This window comes from Protopterus annectens, chromosome 8.part0 (assembly GCF_019279795.1).
Source record: "Protopterus annectens isolate FY-2018-M chromosome 8.part0, PAN1.0, whole genome shotgun sequence".
In the NCBI taxonomy this organism is placed as follows: Eukaryota; Metazoa; Chordata; order Ceratodontiformes; family Protopteridae; genus Protopterus; species Protopterus annectens.
The window spans coordinates 1,571,820,648-1,571,837,466 of NC_056741.1; the positions used below are offsets into that span (position 1 = coordinate 1,571,820,648).

Sequence of the window (16,819 nt, forward strand, 5' to 3'; positions counted from 1 at the left end):
TGGAGTTTCTTCAATCTGGCAGCATATGACAGATTTTGGAGTCCCTTTATCCTTTTGGTGAGGAACTTTTGGGGTCTCTCCAATTGCTGCAGATGTCGGGTGAGATACATCCCGAATGGGGCATTGTACTCGATCATTGGTCTGATAAGTGAAGAGTACAGGGGAACAATGACCTCACTAGATCTGGATGTGAATCCCTTCATGATCAGGTGGGCAATGTAGAAGGTCTTTCTAACCACTTTAGCAATGTGAGTGTCAAAAGAAAGGCCACTGTCAACCTGGGTCCCCAGGTCCCTGATAACCTCTTCTGTGCTTAGTGGATTGCCACCTATATGGTAGCTTGGGGTTACCTTGTTTTTCCCGAAGGGTATGACTATACATTTTTGGCATTTAACTTCAGGCCATGGCTCTGGCACCAGCTATCTGTTTCCGTGAGTCCCTTCTGAAGGATATCCGTGTCCGATGCACTTTCCACTATGGCGCCCAGTTTGCAGTCGTCTGCAAACTTTGTCAGCCAAAGTCCTCCCATGTTGGCCTGTACTTCTGAGAAGTAGATGCCAAACAATAGGGGCCAAGGACCGAGCCCTGTGGGACACCACTTGTGACCGGCTTGGAGTCTGACACAGCGCCAGCAACTCTAACCCTGTGGGTTCTGTCCTTAAGCCAGTTTGCAACCCATCTTGTGACATATGGGTTTACATTTAAGCTGGTAAGTTTTTCTACAATACCCGAGTGGGGTATTGTGTCGAAAGCCTTTGCAAGGTCAAGGTAGGCTGTATGGACTGCCTTTCCCTCATCAATGGCCTTGGTGACTGTTTCGAAGAAGTCAACAAAGTTCAAAAGGCATGATCTTCCCTTGACAAAGCCAAACTGGGTCGGGTCCAATGTCTGCAAGTCCCCTATATCTTTGTTTATGAGCTCCATTATGATCCTCTCCATAGCTTTGCAGACTAGACTTGTTAAGCTTATGGGGCGGTAATTACCAGGGTCCGTAGAGGCACCGCCTTTGTGGAGTGGGACAACAGTTGCCGTACGCCACTCCTTGGGCACGTATCCTGTGGTAAGGCTGAGATTAAACAGCTGCCTTATGTGCGGGTTTAATTCCTCATTTAGCTCGTGTAGCACACAGCCGGGGACACCATCCGGTCCCATTGATGCTGTGTTTTTAGCTTTAGAGAGAGCAGCTTTCACCTGCGCATTTGAGATGTCCGGGAGGCTACACTCGGCTGGGATAGTTATCTCTCCTTTAGGGGAGAGGGGTGAAGTTTGCACTGAACCTGTCTGCCAGTATGTTGGCAATGTCTGTGGGTTCAGTGATTTTGTATCATTTTGGACTAATTCTGAGCATATCTGGGAGTTTCCACCCAGGTTCCTAACATAGCTGAAAAAGGCCTTATGATTGTCCTTTGAATCCATGGCAATTTTTCTCTCAAAATTGGCCTTAGTTGATTTTATGAGTGCTCGTATTTTTTTACTAATAATGATCAGGGGTGACTTCCCTTTTATGGATTTTGTTCTATCATGTAATAGCTTTCTCCTCTTATTGTAAAGTTTGTTAATGGCTGGGGTCCACCAGACTGGACGTTGCCCTTTGTGGAAAGAGTCTTGGTTTTATTTGGGATTGCCTGATCCATGCAGTCCTGGAGGTGTTCATAGAAGGCATTTGTAAGGGCTTCCGCAGCTTGGGTTGTGGTTTCCTCTGGCTCAGGGGCCTTGAAGGATACCACACCAGTCTTGAGTATTGTGAAGTTTGCTTTAGAGAAGTTCTTCACTATGGTCTTTTTTGCTTGGGGGGGGGGCGGAATGTGGATTTCCAGTGAGATTAGTTTATGATCAGATCTCACCAATGAGGGATATACTTCGAGTGTGGAGCATTTTGTCCCCATGTTTGTGACAATGAGATCTAGTATATTTTCTCCTCTCGTGGGAACAGTGACTAGCTGTTCCATGGCATTTGAATTTATGAACTCCAGGAACCATTGGGCTAGAAAGTTAGGGCTTGAGTAATGTTCCCAGTCTATATTCGGGTAGTTGAAGTCACCCAATATGATGGTGTTTGGAGATACATTTATACCCTCCAGTGTCTTCAGGAAGGCTGTGTGGGGTTCCTGAGTTTGAGAGGGTGGCTTGTAGCATGCTACAATTTGTAGAGCAGTTTTGCCTATGGTTAGTTGCACCTGGATGGTTTCGAAGCTTGCGTTGCCACCAACCTGGAGGTGTGAGTATCCTTTATGAATATGGATACACCCTCCTTTTGTGGTGTGGTCCGGGTTTTGGGGCCGAACGCATGATATGAGGTAAAACCTAATAGTGCCGGGTGCTCTCAGGAGCCTTGAACCAGGTTTCAGTTACAGCACAGACATCGATGTTCTCCATACTGAGAAGGGCCTCGAGTGCGTGCATTTTGAGATTTAGACTTCTGGCATTGAGCAGCATTACCCTCAGTTTCTTCCCATTTTGTTTTCTAGGGTGGTAGGTTTAGAATTTGAGCCTTGCCTAAAAAGGCACTATGGGGTGGCAAGAGCCTTAGCCAATATCCGAATCCCAGGGTGACAGGTGCAAGCCGTCCCTTGAAGCAGCGTGGCTTGTCAAGCATGTCATCCCAGGCAGACAGACACTGGATCCCCTTTGAATGACACCAGACATTAAGCCAATTGTTAAAGCTGATCATCTTGTCTCTATATTGTGGCATCATTCTTGGTGAAGGAAGGATACTGCTCAGGGTTAGGGTCATACCTGCCTGGGCTACATAATCAGAGAGCTCCTCTATGTCTCTTTTCATGTAGTCCAGGGAGGTACGTCTCAGGTCGTTCACACCAGCATGGACAATGACTGTGTCATATTTGTACTTGCCATGGAGTGACCCGAGTGCTTGTGTTATGTGGCGGATTCTAGCGCCCGATAGGCAGCTTACTGTGACCCTCTCCTTGTTCAGCCTGGTGAGTGGGACGCCAGTGTGTCTGACTATGGAGTCACCTATGACAAGTATGTTTGGTGTTGTATTTGGCCTTAAGGGCTGTGACTGCTTTGCACACTGCTTTTGTGGTTTATGTCTTGCTTGTGGGGTGTCTTGAGGTAGCAGTTGTTTGGGTGTCTGCTTTGGAGGCCTCTGCTGTTTAGGTAAATTTTACTCAGAGCCTCCGAGTATGTCTTTGTGTGTTTATGTGTTTGATTCAGTGGAGTGGTAGCATTATGTGAGGCTGGTTTTGTGGTGTGTGTAGTTGCCTTCTCCTCCTGTCTGGTCTTGCCAGTCCTGAGTTGAGAGAGCTCAGCCTCCAGTTTGGCTAAATAGCTGCATCTCTCGCAAGTATTTGTGTTATGTGGGAGGAGGAGAGGGTTGTCTGTGTACATGAGGCAGTTATAACATTGCCTCAAGATTCCCAGATTCACCAGCTGGACCGGAGAGGAGATTGACAACTGACCTTTGGACATGCTAGAATAATATTGGGAAATCCTTAATTGAAAACAAGGGCCAGTGGGGAGTGAGGGTGTAGTGCTTTTAATTTTTAGTGCTGACTTATATAATTGCTTTAGTGAGCAAGTGCCAGGTAACTTGAGTGCAATGTGTTACAAGTAACTAAATGCAAAAACGACAAACAGTAACTTTCTGAGCGATGCGAGTGAGGGATTGGAGGGTTTTTTTTGTACATTTGGAATTTTGTAGATTTTGGTGTTTCTGGTTTAGTCACCTAAGCATCAATCTTTAACAGAAATACTCTCTCCTGCTTTTTACTACTAAGGTCTCTTTAGTTATATCCCAATCCTGTTAGAACAGGACGTTTATTTTCCAGATATACTTCTGAACTTCTTAACAAAAAAATCCAGCTGTCCTCACTTCTTCACAGTTCTTATATTTTCATCCTTGAACAATATCAGCTACACAGAGGAGCATATTTTTCTATATTATCACCAGTCGTGGAACTCACTATTACGATAGGTAAATTGCTTATATCCATCTGTGTATCAGCTAGCTTTATATACTCCCAAACACAACAAAAGTTTGGGTGGGAGAATACTAAACTATTCAGATGATGACAGAATATGTTGGTGGAATCATGCAAATGCTAAAGCCTAGGTAGTGAATGCTCTGCATTTACTAGATACATGTGCAAGGAACTAAGCTGGTCACATGACAAGATAAGTATGGTCTAAGATGGTCACATGACAAGTATGTCACATTACCATCAGCTAGTGTGATTACATTATTTAAAGAGAGCAGGTTTTTAAGAGTACAGGAACAGAGCCAACACACTGGGAGAGCAGCCCCCCCCTGCAAAAGAGCAAAGTATATTTTTGTTATTTATTACTGCTGAGGTACGCGACTAGCAGTGAGTGATAAGTTGCAATCAGGAAGTTGGATTTCAGTAATCATGACTTCACTTCTCTTACTATACCCTATTAAAGTTATTCTTGCCTTAAATACTGACTGCTTCTCAAGACCATTCAGCACAAGGGCAGTTACTGATCTTGAATACAACTTTCTAAAATGTCCTTTATGCCAACATTCTGTCATAGGTTAATTTGTTCTGTCAATTAGTTACTGTGTCTCTGCGGGAGTTCTGAGACAGCTCTGCAAGCTGAATTTGTTCAGCTATGAACTTTTTATGACAATGATTTATCTATTTTTAAGCATTACTCTCAGGTATTTTAAGAATATGAACATTAAGAAGAATTTAAAATGTGCTGAAACTTTACCAGCATGTCTAAGGTTTCTTCTGTATTTAAATGTAGTACTCATGTATTTATATAGCACTTATTTAAGAACACATGCCCATGTGGCAGACTCATTTATAGTGGAACTGCTTGGAGACAAGCTGTGATATACTAAGTGAAGAAAAATACTCAATGCACCGTGTAAAATTACCTATAAATCATGTAACACAGTAATTCAGAAGAACGTTATATAATATTAATACCTGAACAAAGTTAGCAAACAAGTTAATAAAGAACTCAAATAACAGTTCATTGACCAAATGATTTACATTTTAAATAATCAGACAATAAAGGCATGAAAGAAAAAAGTTGCAAAGTTCTGCTGACCTACAACATATATTCATAGCCTATGACAAATGAAGTTTGATAACAATAAACAACTAAAAAGGTGCAGTGTGTAAACCAAAAACAAAACCTCAAACAGAATAAAAAACACACACTCCACGGAGAGTCGTAATGGTTAAAATGCACTTTAATACAAAAAGCAAACAAGTATTGAACGCTTTCGTCCCTAACACAGTGGTAACTTCATCAGAATACACCAGTTGCACATCCCAAAATCATTTAAATATACCACAAGAGATCCCAATAGGCCCATAATCCACCAATATAAATAAATTATTTGCTTTCACTAAGTGCCTAAAGTTAAAAAAATCTATTATGTCTTAAAAGCGAAAACTTCTAAAAATGTACCTTTGCCCACATTTAAACAAATCATAAAGTCACCTCATCGAAAAGTTTTCCACATTTTCTAATGAATAAAATGTGCTTGTATATCTGTGAATATTGTCTATTTGTCATAACCCAGCTGAGAGAATGAATACCCGGTATTGAACACTACAGCCAGTCCGCTTTTTTTTAGTATTGGTGTCACAGAAAGGGAGTTGTTCAACACTGGGGGAACAGAGCAGTTAACCTAAGCTGCCACTGTAGTTCATTTTCTACTCAGTAAATGTTTCCACTCACCTCAATAAATGTTTCCAGTCACCCCCTCTTGGATTCATAACAACCTGCTCAATAATCTCAAAACTAAATTTTGTAAATTCTTTACAAACTATAGAGTGTTTATACAACGCATTTATTCATCGCAACTGGGTTACGACAAATACACAATATTCAAAGATGTACAAGCACATTTTATTCATTAGAAAATTTAGAAAACTTTTCGATGAGGTGACTTTATGATTTGTTTAAATGTGGGTAAAGATATATTTTTAGAAGTTTTCACTTTTAAGACATAATATATTTTTTTTACTTCTGGCACATAGTGAAAGAGAATAATTAAACGCATGATTGGATAGACATTTCTATTGGTGGATCATGGGTCAATTGTGATCTCTTGTAGGTGTATTTAAATGATTTTGGGATGTGCAACTGGTGCATTCTGATGAAGTCCCCACTGTGTTAGGGACGAAAGCATTCAATACTTGTTTGTATTTTGGATTAAAGTGGATTTTAGCCATTACGACTCACCCTGGAGTATGCTTTTTTATTTTGTTTGAGGTTTTGTTCCTGGTTTACATGCTGCACCTTTTTAGTTATTACACCTTTTTAGTTATTACTGGTTTCTTTGGGTACTGGAGAGCTCAGAGTGAACACTTTAGACCATTTTTGCCTGCCATCCACTGTGATACAGGAGTCAGAACTTGAGCTAATAAAAGAAGATGTGGCATCGGTCAAGAGAGAACTCACAAAGCTGATTGAGTTACTTTCCCAAAAAGAGCAGCTGGAGGTTCCTGGGAAAGCGAACGGGTCATCTGTATCGAAGGAGGCTTGAAGGGAAGCTTGTGGGGGTTTCCCTGACAACACCAATCAGGATGCTCATTCCTTGCATGTGTATGGTTACATTGAACGATGTAAGGACACCACTTCCATGAATGGAAGGAGTAAGGGGGAAGCCGTCAGTTCTAACAGTAACGGAGATTTCAACAACAGTGTTAAAGGAGCTTTAAGCAGATTTTATTCATTAGAAAATGAAAAAAAAACGTTCTGATGAGATAACTTTATGATTTGTTTAAATGTGGGTAAAGACATATTTTGAGAAGTTTTCACTTTTAATACATAATATATTTTTAGAACTTCTGGCACTTAGTGAAAGAGAATAATTACACATCTGATTGGATAGACATTTCTATTGGTGGGTCATGGATTAGTTGGGATCTCTTGTGGTATATATAAATGATTTTGGGATGTGCAACTGGTGTATTCTGATGAAGTCCCCAGAGTGTTAGGGACGAACGTGCTCAATACTTGTTTATTTTTTGGATTAAAGTGGATTTTAGCCATTACGACTCTCCCTGGAGTGTGCTTTTTTATTTTGTTTGAGGTTTGATAACAAACCAATTTGTCCAGGGACATCTTCAGGTGGAGGTTAGATAAATATAGTAGTGGGAGTTAAGAGAGTGGGGGGATGTAATCACTAAATAGGAATGAGGGATGATTGGGAGGAAATGAGGTAAGGGTAGGGTGAGGCTTTAGGGGTTTAGGCAGGTGTAACTGGGTAAGGAATCACATTTTGGTACAAAGTTGCTATACAGCAGGATTACATCCAAGACAACCGTCAGGAACGTTGGGCCTTGGGTTACTATTGATATGACTAAAAAGGTATATATATATATATTTTTTTTCCTCCCTCTCCTCGCATTCTATTTGCAACTATAATTGTTTCAAAGGTGACCTTAGTATGGTGAGGTTTTTAGTCACTATAGTTATTTGCCAAGGGGTAGGGATAAAGGGTATATATTACATAAATTAGGGACTACATTTAATTTTAAAATTAGTAAGTTGGCTACGGCAGGTTAAACAATGAAGGGAATGGGTCTGGTGTATTGGATTAATTCAGTTCTTAGCATTTATATTTTCATTTATTTTTCACTTTCTCTTACCTTATTCAGTTATTTGAGTTAATGTGGTTATTATCAGGGGTGTGAATGAAGTACCAATGGTGGTGAAGCAGGTCCTGCAGTTGGCACTGACGTTTAAGACTGCGCGCTTCAGTTTCAGTGGTGCAAGGTTTAAGGTAAGTCTGAATCCTTGCATGGCACTACACATTTTCCTTTGTGAAGTTTTTGAAGAGGTTTCAGTTTTCTGTCATAAGGAAGAGCATTTGTGGAGCTTCCTCTTAAAAGTCTTCATTGGTGGGGATAGTTTAATTAGTTCTTGGAGGGTTCTGTGGTTTTGGTAGTTCTCAGCTGAGCAATACATCTTTGTGTCGGAGTTTTTGTGGGACAGGAGGCTTTCCGCGCAGGTGCAGTATGGCCTTGATTGCTACGGTGAGGGTGGAGAGTGATGTGAGTAATGGATAGCTGTTTAAATTTCACAGACAGAGCATACTTGATGCATAAGTTGGCTTGGTTCCTCATAAACTGCATATGACTCTTTCTATTCACCTTTACATTCTTGGGAGTGAGCTTATTATTTAAAAAAAAAAAAAAAAATCCCTGGTTGATTGTCCCATGGTGTCCATCAGATTTCCCGCTCTAGTAGTATGCAGGTGTTTTACATTGAGGGCATCAGCAGGCAGGTTACCATCCTCACAACACACTGTCTTGGTTCTGGTTATGTATATGCGACCATGAATCCTGGCAGTTGGTAGAGACGTTTAAGGTTGAGATCTGTTGCTTTCTGGGGTGGAGGGAGCTCAACTATAAAGATTTTGTCCAGAATTGTGCCTCATATGTCTAGTCCATTCTTTTATAAAGGTGTGGTGTGGTAATTAGTGGCAAATTATAGATATCAACAGTCAGGGGCTCTTTTGTTTGGACACTGTGAAAGATACCTCGTGTCCTGCTTTGGGTATTTCAAAGGTGCTGCTCTCTGTAGGGTCCCTTCTTGACAGGCTCTGAGCCTGCTGATCTCTTGGGTGGAAGTATAGCCACTCAGTGCTTGATGGACAGATCAGAATAGTACAGGATAGTCAGACAGTGGACTATGAGATATGACATAAATACAACTACTTTTAAGTGGTGTGAAGGAGAAGGTGACTACTTGGCAAGGTGAACAATGGAATAACAACCCCAGAGGAAATGCTGTTGGGATTAGAATTTTAGCTGCAGATTTGTTAGGTTCAGATAAGAAGAAATCATTCCTTTTGAACTTGTACTTTTGGTTCTCATTGACAGGTGCAAGGACAGCATTTTCCTGGGATGATTTGGGGGCTGAGAAGTGGCCATGATTAATGGTGGTTTAGTTTATGCAAATGCTTGGGGGTGGTTGGAGTTGAACACATGTAGTAAGAGAGAGTGAGGGGCACACCACCTAACTGGCCAGATTTACTCCATCCTGTTACTTTTGGGCAATTCAGTGAGGATTGCTGCCTGCTAAATAATGCTAGCTATATATATATATATATATATATATATATATATATATATATATATATCTCATGTATGAATTTTGCAGGAAGAAGAGGTCTGCACATAATGTCCAGATCTTTCCCACATAGTTTCATCTGTTTTCATAACATGGTGGTTTATCTGGCAAATTACTAACAAGCCATTAAAGCTTGTAGTTAGAAATGAGGACAGACATTTGAGTTAAGAATTCTTACCTTCAGAAACTTCATGCTAAACCATCTACCAATATAAGTTTGCAAGAGCAGTCTTAAAAAAACAGCCCTAGTTTTGGGCCTTTGCCCTACAATTAATTGAGGGCTGTAGTTTTATCAGGGGAGGAGCGAGAATGTGTGTTTTTCGCAGGTTCTGAGTCATCTGAGAAGAACACCACTAGGTGCTCATACATTGTGCGTTTCTAACGGCCGTGGGGGAGGATTATGGTAAGCATAGCTCCCCATTGCCCAAATAAAGACCTGCCAATTGAGAATGTGGTAATAATCAGTCCTACAAGAGGGAGATGTTTTGGGCCAAGTAGTAATAGGGTCTTGGATGTGGCACAGAAAGGTGGGTAGGTTGTTTTTAAATGTTTTTATGTATTTCAGATGATTTACATTTGTCTTTTTCTTGCAGATGGTGGTGCTATGATGGGTGTTTCAGCTGCTAGAGTGGTATGCAATGAGGTCACAGATGGCGTCAGAACAGACTTCATATCAGTTGGTGGTCCGAAGGAAGTGGTCTTGTCTGGTGAGGGATGTTGCTGCAAAGTGGTTTTTGACTGCTGGAGCTTCACAGAGTGATATCACAGGTAGTGATTCAATCCTATCTGCACATTTTAGCATGTGAGAGTTTGAGCGGTATGTGAGTACTTTGGGGACTACTAAAGATGACATACATCAGGGGTTCGGAGTAACGCGTGTTTAGGTTTAATTATGGGGAGTTTGGGGTTGTCCACAGATGGGGCAGAGTCATAACTGTGGTTGGGTTGGATTTTGGGAGCTTGATGACTGATTAGTCAGCAAGCCCAGGGGGCAGCGAAGGTGATCTTTTTACCTTTTGTTGCTAGGAAGAACGGTTTGGAATGGGAGAGTACCAGGATATGTGAATTCATTGGTGTGGATGGGGTTAGTCTGATCAGTTAGTAAGGTATGAGGTTTTAATGGTTTACTGCCTACATGCCAGGGGACCTCTGGGTGTTAAATTTCTTTAGGTTAGTTTCCATGTATTGCATTGGGTTTGGTTGCAGTAGCATACGGCCTTGGTCTTGCCAATACTGTTAAGTTAAAGGGGGCAAAGTTGCGGTATGTTTGTGGATGGCTTGTAGGTTTAGTACACTTTTTTAAACTGTGTAGGTAGGTATTCAGCTGTACAGGTGACAGATGGGGAAGGCATGTTGGTTAATTGTGTTTGCAGCAGCCTGAATTATGTAGGCTATCTTGGTTATGTGGATAATTGATGTGGCTTCTTATGGATTTTCTATTGCATCAAGGAGTGTGGGGGTCAATTTGTAGGACTATTCCTCTCTTAGAAAGGAAGGAAGTGATTGTGGAGCTATGGCAGGGTAGGACAGGGGGATGGGTAGGATACTTGGTTTGTTTGATAATCTTTCCTTTGAGCTGATAAGAGGTGGTATGTTATATGTGCGACTTTTAAGAGTAGGCAAGGTTTGATGGACTATTGCAGGTATGCGAGTGTTGGAGATAGGTAGGAACTAGGTGTCCCACTGGCTAGGCTGAAGTTATAAGGATTAAGCTGGGCATGGTTTTGGGTCTTCTAGCTGATGTTGTTAGGGTTTGTTTCATTATTGGATGTGAAGGTGACACACTGAAAGGAACGCTTTAAATCGGAAATCTAAGGGCAAGCAGTGGATTAAGGATGTGGTTGAGCTTTTGGTAGATGCATTGGGTTGTTTATGGAGATTTGCAGTGGTTTGCAAATGTGGTAGGAGGGCTGGGTTGGGGCATACTTTTGGGGGATTGGTTTGTGGCTTGTTGTTCGTTTGAAGAGTAGGACGATTGCAGACAGCAATGTGGGATTTTGGAGTTGGTTTCAGTTTAGCAGGCATCATAGTTTTAGTGGCTTTTAGGTAGGCCATTGCCAGATTGGTCAGATTTGTGTTGCAGCTGCCTATGGGAAAGAATTTGGTGGGAAAGATTTAATTATTTGTCAGGCTTAGGAACAAGGTAAAGCAGTTCAGTTGAGAGTAGTATAGTTGCACGGGTGACAAGGCTATGTGAACTTAATCTTGGTTGATGGTTCATTGGTTTGAAGGGTTGGAGTAGGTTTGATAATGTGAAGATTGACAGACATTGGCTATTGACAAGATAGCTTGTATTGTGGAGGTTGTATTTGGTAATGGAGGTTATTGGCCTACAGTTCATGTGGCATTTTCTTTTATGGATGTATTGAAGTCATTTGGAGGGTAGTTGCTGGTCAGCAAATGCTATGAGGTCATTGAAGGTTTTCTGATTTATATCGGGTAGTTGGTGTGATGGTAGGATTGCTGTTATATTGATTTTTAAGGAAATTTAATTGTGGACATCAATATGTACATTGGGCGGTACAATAGGGATGCAGTTAGGCATGATGGTGGGCAATTGTCTTGCATGGTTTCATGGCTTGGGTTTAGTGTTTTGCTGGTACATTTGGCAGGTGCTGACCTGGGAATCACTGTGAAGCTACTACTGGTAGTTAGGTAAGTGGGAATTTAGCTAATATACAGAGGTTATGCTAGGATAACTTTAGCATTGGAGAAGGATCACTGGTTTAACTTCAGCTGTTAGGCAATTGGTTACTTTGACTATTTATATGACAGAGCTTTGGGGGGTGATGACACGGATCCAGTTTGGTTAGAGAGGATGGAGTGTACCAAATGTTGTTTGGCTTAATGCCTTTTAATGGGCAGTTAGGTTGTTGGAAGTTTGGTAAGTGAGAGGGGGGACAGCCTGGTCAGGCTGGTGGGCAGAGAAGAGGGGCTTGCTCTCTTCTATTCCCCCTTTGGTGCTGGATGTTCATTTCAATGAGTTGGGAAAGGAAAGTGAGCAGTTGGATGCTGCTTGATAAGTAAAACAAGTGAGATGAGGTAAGGACGCCGCTTATTTGGTTGCATGTATAATTCAGTAAATGGGAAATGAAGTGAGCGATGGTACACTGCTTCATAAGCAAAGTAAGCTAGTGGAGGTATGAACTTACTTACTGGGTCATGAAGAACGAGGTCACGCTGTTCTAGTTAACATTACATGGTCGTTTATGCTGTGATTAATATCAACTTTACTATGTGTCAGTTGTAATTAATAAATATTGGTTAACAAAGTTATGTTTATGGAAGTTTAATAAAAGTCGTCAAATGTCATTTGGTGTGATGTGTTTATTGAAGGGGACCAGGACAAAAAGTAAGTGTAACATAACTGCCCAACTTTAGTAGAAAAAAATAATGCAAATCATGACCTTAGAAGTGAAGTCTATCCTGATTAAACAAAAAATACCTGAACCTTAACATTTGCAATTTGCATTCCTCATATACACAAATTTGGTATCTTTGCTATTTAATTCAGTTTAATTTAATTTCAGATTACTTGTTTGTTAACTGAGTCAGTGAAATGGACCATTTGCGAGCCTTTTCATCCACACATTGGGATGTGAGTGCAAAATCAGTACACATATGGATAATTATAGAGTAGCTTATGCAAACAATATATCTGTGGCTAAGTAGGACAAAAGAAGACCAACCAGGAAAAAAAAGCTGGCATGAAAAGGACACGCATACTCAACCGAGACAGTAAACGGAAATCAGGACTGAAACCAGGCCTCTAAAACTGAGAGGTAGGACTTAACTACAGATATTTTTTTGTTATCTCTCTCTCTCTCTCTCTCTCTCCATGTGTATATATATATATATATATATATATATATATGTGTGTGTGTGTGTATATATATATATATATATATATATATATATATATATACACACACACACACACACACACACACACACACACACACACACACACACACATATAAAATATTTTTATTTTATTTTACATTTGTTGACCGGGCTAGTCTAGCTGGATACATGTCCTTTTTCAGTAGAGGCCCGGGGAGAATAGCTTCAACATAATGAGAAGACATGGTGCATTTACACACATAAGAGGTAGGATTAACATAGGATGAAAGACAAACAAAAAGGTTGTGCATGCTGATTATAGGACATTCACATAGTCTTAAACAAGGATAACATGGTAACATTTTAAAGGTAAGAGATAAAGATTATAAACTCTGAAAAGGGGGGAGACTAAGGTGGTGAGAGGTCAACAGGTTAGTCTGGTTCTGAACAGGGGCATAGCCAGTGTGACTTAAGGTATTCTTTGAGATTATTTTTGAATTGATTAAGTGAGGTCATAATTCTTAGGTTGTTTGGAAGGGAGTTCCAAGGCTTTCCAATGGAGTTAGCGTAGAGAGCATCGCCACCCATATTCATAGATTTAATGGTGAGTATTTGAACACTGTTTGACGATCGAAGGCAGTTTAGGTTGGTGTAGGGGTTCAGTATACTGCTCAGTGACGGAGTTCTATCCGGGTGCTTGATTATTTTAAAAGCTTCTGTGAGTTGGTTGAGTTTGAGAAGATTAGGCAATTCCAACCAGCCAATTTTCTTTAGGTTAAGGCAGTGGTGGGTTCGATAAGGTGCTCCTGTTATAAATCTGGCAATGTGATTATAGGCAACAGAAAGCATATTGAGTTCTCGCTTTTTGAGAAAAGACAGTACTGGGGAGGCGTACAAGAGTGTGGAGAGGAGATGGGTGCGAGCAATGGTTAGTTTGGCAATAGGGGTTAGAAAGTTCTTTATTCTGTACATGGACCCGAGTTTCTTGTTTACAGTTTTAATGGTTTGGCTTATATTTGTATATATACATGTATCTACTAAAGTTAATCTAGCGTTGAGTAGATAAGACACTAAAAATACTGATCTCATAAAAGCTAAAAAAAAGATAGACACCCTAATGCACATGTCCCTCTCTGCACCTATGCCACCAATAATTAAATATACTTACTGCAAGACTACTCAACCCTTGGGATTGTCGATATCACAGGGTTTATATTTGATAAATGAACATTTTTCCTACCGAATGCTCTTATAATCGAAAATCCCGGACCACGATATGCTTTTTGTGAGATCGCTGTACAGGGAAGATCGGAATATTTGCCCTTTCCTCACTGTAGTGTGATCTTGGAGTTGGTATATATATTTAGTGGAGGGTGTGGGGGGTGCAACTCCCCACAATATTGAGTTTGAGGTCCAGGACTTTTGATAATGAATGTTTGGTAAGATAAACATTCATTTATCTTATACAAACCCGTTATCACACACTTGCTGACCATCTCTTTTGCCATCCAAAGTGTGTTGACAAAACAGATGTTGACAACTGGGATTTTCAATTAGCAAGAGTGCTCCCATATCTATATATACATATATGACCCAGTGTTTAAATTTCATTAGTAAGTTAAAAGTTTAGAAACAAATGAAACATGGCAGACATGATATATTATGGTTTTGTAAATTAAACCAGCATGTCAGGGTAACATCTAGAAATGAAAATTAATATCTGAAGCAGACACATCCCAAAAAGGAGCACTACTCTTTGCAGAACGTGTATTAGTATCAGATAGACCCCTGGTACTGTATCACATGACAGTGGAGATATGTGCAGGAATGTGGAGGGACATTAGAAGAACATGGCTAGAATATGTAGCTCCCTGGTACTATATGACATGACAATGGAGATATGTGGAGGAATGTGGAGGGATATTAGAAGAACATGGCTAGAATATGTCTGGCATAGACAGATATTGTATTAAAGTACCAGTACTTTAGAGGTGGTTCATCTACATTGCTTTTAAACTGTGACACTTTGCATGGTTCACAACAAGACAGATAGGAAGGGCTTGCTGCAGATGAGAAAAATTCAGATCAGAAAGATATCAAAATGCACTTTAAATGACAAACTACCAATTTAATTTTAATTTTAATTTAATAATGTTCAGAATCAAGTTAAAATGATAATAGCATCCTGTAAGGATACCTATGTAGTCAGAAAGTGAAGGGTTAAAGTACACACCCTGGCTAACCATGGCTAAAAACCCTGAATCTTTCTCAGAGAGGTTAGCTATGAACTAAAGTCAGTAATGCCTAGTCAATAAATCTGTCAACCTGTCAAATGGGCAAATAGATATTCAGCTTGACTGCTTGGATTAGCAATTGATAAAGATCTGAAGCAGAAGACCGAGTCCAAGTGTTGTGTATGTTCTATAAAATATCTTCCTGTATCACCAGTAAATAAAGATTTGCATCAATATAAACAGAAATATGCACTAGTTAAAAATACAAATGCATTATATATATGGAGTTATGCAAACAGAAAACTATTTAAAGTTTAGTATGGGAGACTGGGGACAAATTACTCTCTGATTAAACACACACAAACAAATACCAAAGTCATTGATACTCTATGAAACTTCATAAGCAAGTACTCATTAAGAAAATTCTTAGTCTATAGAAATAAAATATTATTAAAAACCAATCCAAGTTCACTCCGGAGACCAAATAAGGGTATGAGACCCAAAAACCAAGTGAATGTTGAAAGAATCAGTTCCTTATATTAAACAAAACGAACCACTGAAAAGGTTGAAGAGCTGTTGAGTTTAATAACGCTTGTAATAACAAAAGTGCGTTTTCGAGTACCTTCGTCAGAGAAACACAAATTCACATACAACTTCCTTGAAATGCACACACCTTATATACACACACTAATTGGTAAATTTATTAATTCAATTAACAATATAATAATGATTAAATTAATTAAAATAAACCAACAGCCATTACTCACATTCAAAATCTTTAAAAAAGTATTTTAAAATATTAATAATGTTAACCATCAATTACATTTTTTTTTTTTTTTTTTTTTTTAAAATGTGTTTATGTTAAAAATATTTTATAACATATATCTAATATCAATGCCTATACAGTGTTAACTTTTTTAAAAGTGGTGTACTACCACCATCTAATGGCCAATGAATAAATTACAATTTGGCAGCCCTTAATTTTAGAACAGGGATGATAGAAAGCATTTCATTCAAACCTGGTTCTTTGGTAGCATCCAATATTATCTGCCAAAATAATTCCCTGTATTCAAGTTTAGTTTCCCACATGCCACCCCTAATTTCTTTTGGTACAACCTCCAATACAAAAAAGTGAAATACAGAATCCCTACAAACTTGGGAATGCCGGAACAATGCATTATTGACATTATTTATTTTCATTTCGTAATAGTGTTCATATATTCTGGATTTCGACTTCCTTTCTGTTTTACCCACATAGAAGGAAGTACAGGAGTGGCATGTGGCAATATATACAACCCCTTGTGTGTTGCAATTGGCAAATTTGGAACAAGAAATGGATCTATTTCTACTGGGAATAGAAATACTAATACCATTTTGGATATATTGGCATTGGGAACAAGAACCACATTTGTATGTACCTATTCTGTGTGATTCACCCGTAGTCTTAGTAACTCCCCCAAACTCAAAAATATTTTTGAGGTTCATATCCCTTCGATATATAAATTTTAGGGACTGACTTTTTATGTATTCAAGTTCTGTAAGGTCCCTAAATCTATCCCATTCTTTGTTTATAATGGTTTTGAGTATTGCTGCATCACCTGTATAATCCATAATAAATGCATTTGAAAAATTATGGATATCACCAGAATCCCTTGGAT

At 39.6% G+C, this 16,819-nt stretch overlaps 1 protein-coding gene across 1 annotated transcript in view; it reads right to left on the minus strand.

Annotated features, from left to right (window-relative positions):
* The window catches only part of IGSF9B (immunoglobulin superfamily member 9B), a 3,189,659-nt gene that overhangs the window by 1,421,410 nt on the left and 1,751,430 nt on the right, over positions 1 to 16,819 (minus strand). The window lies entirely within an intron of this gene.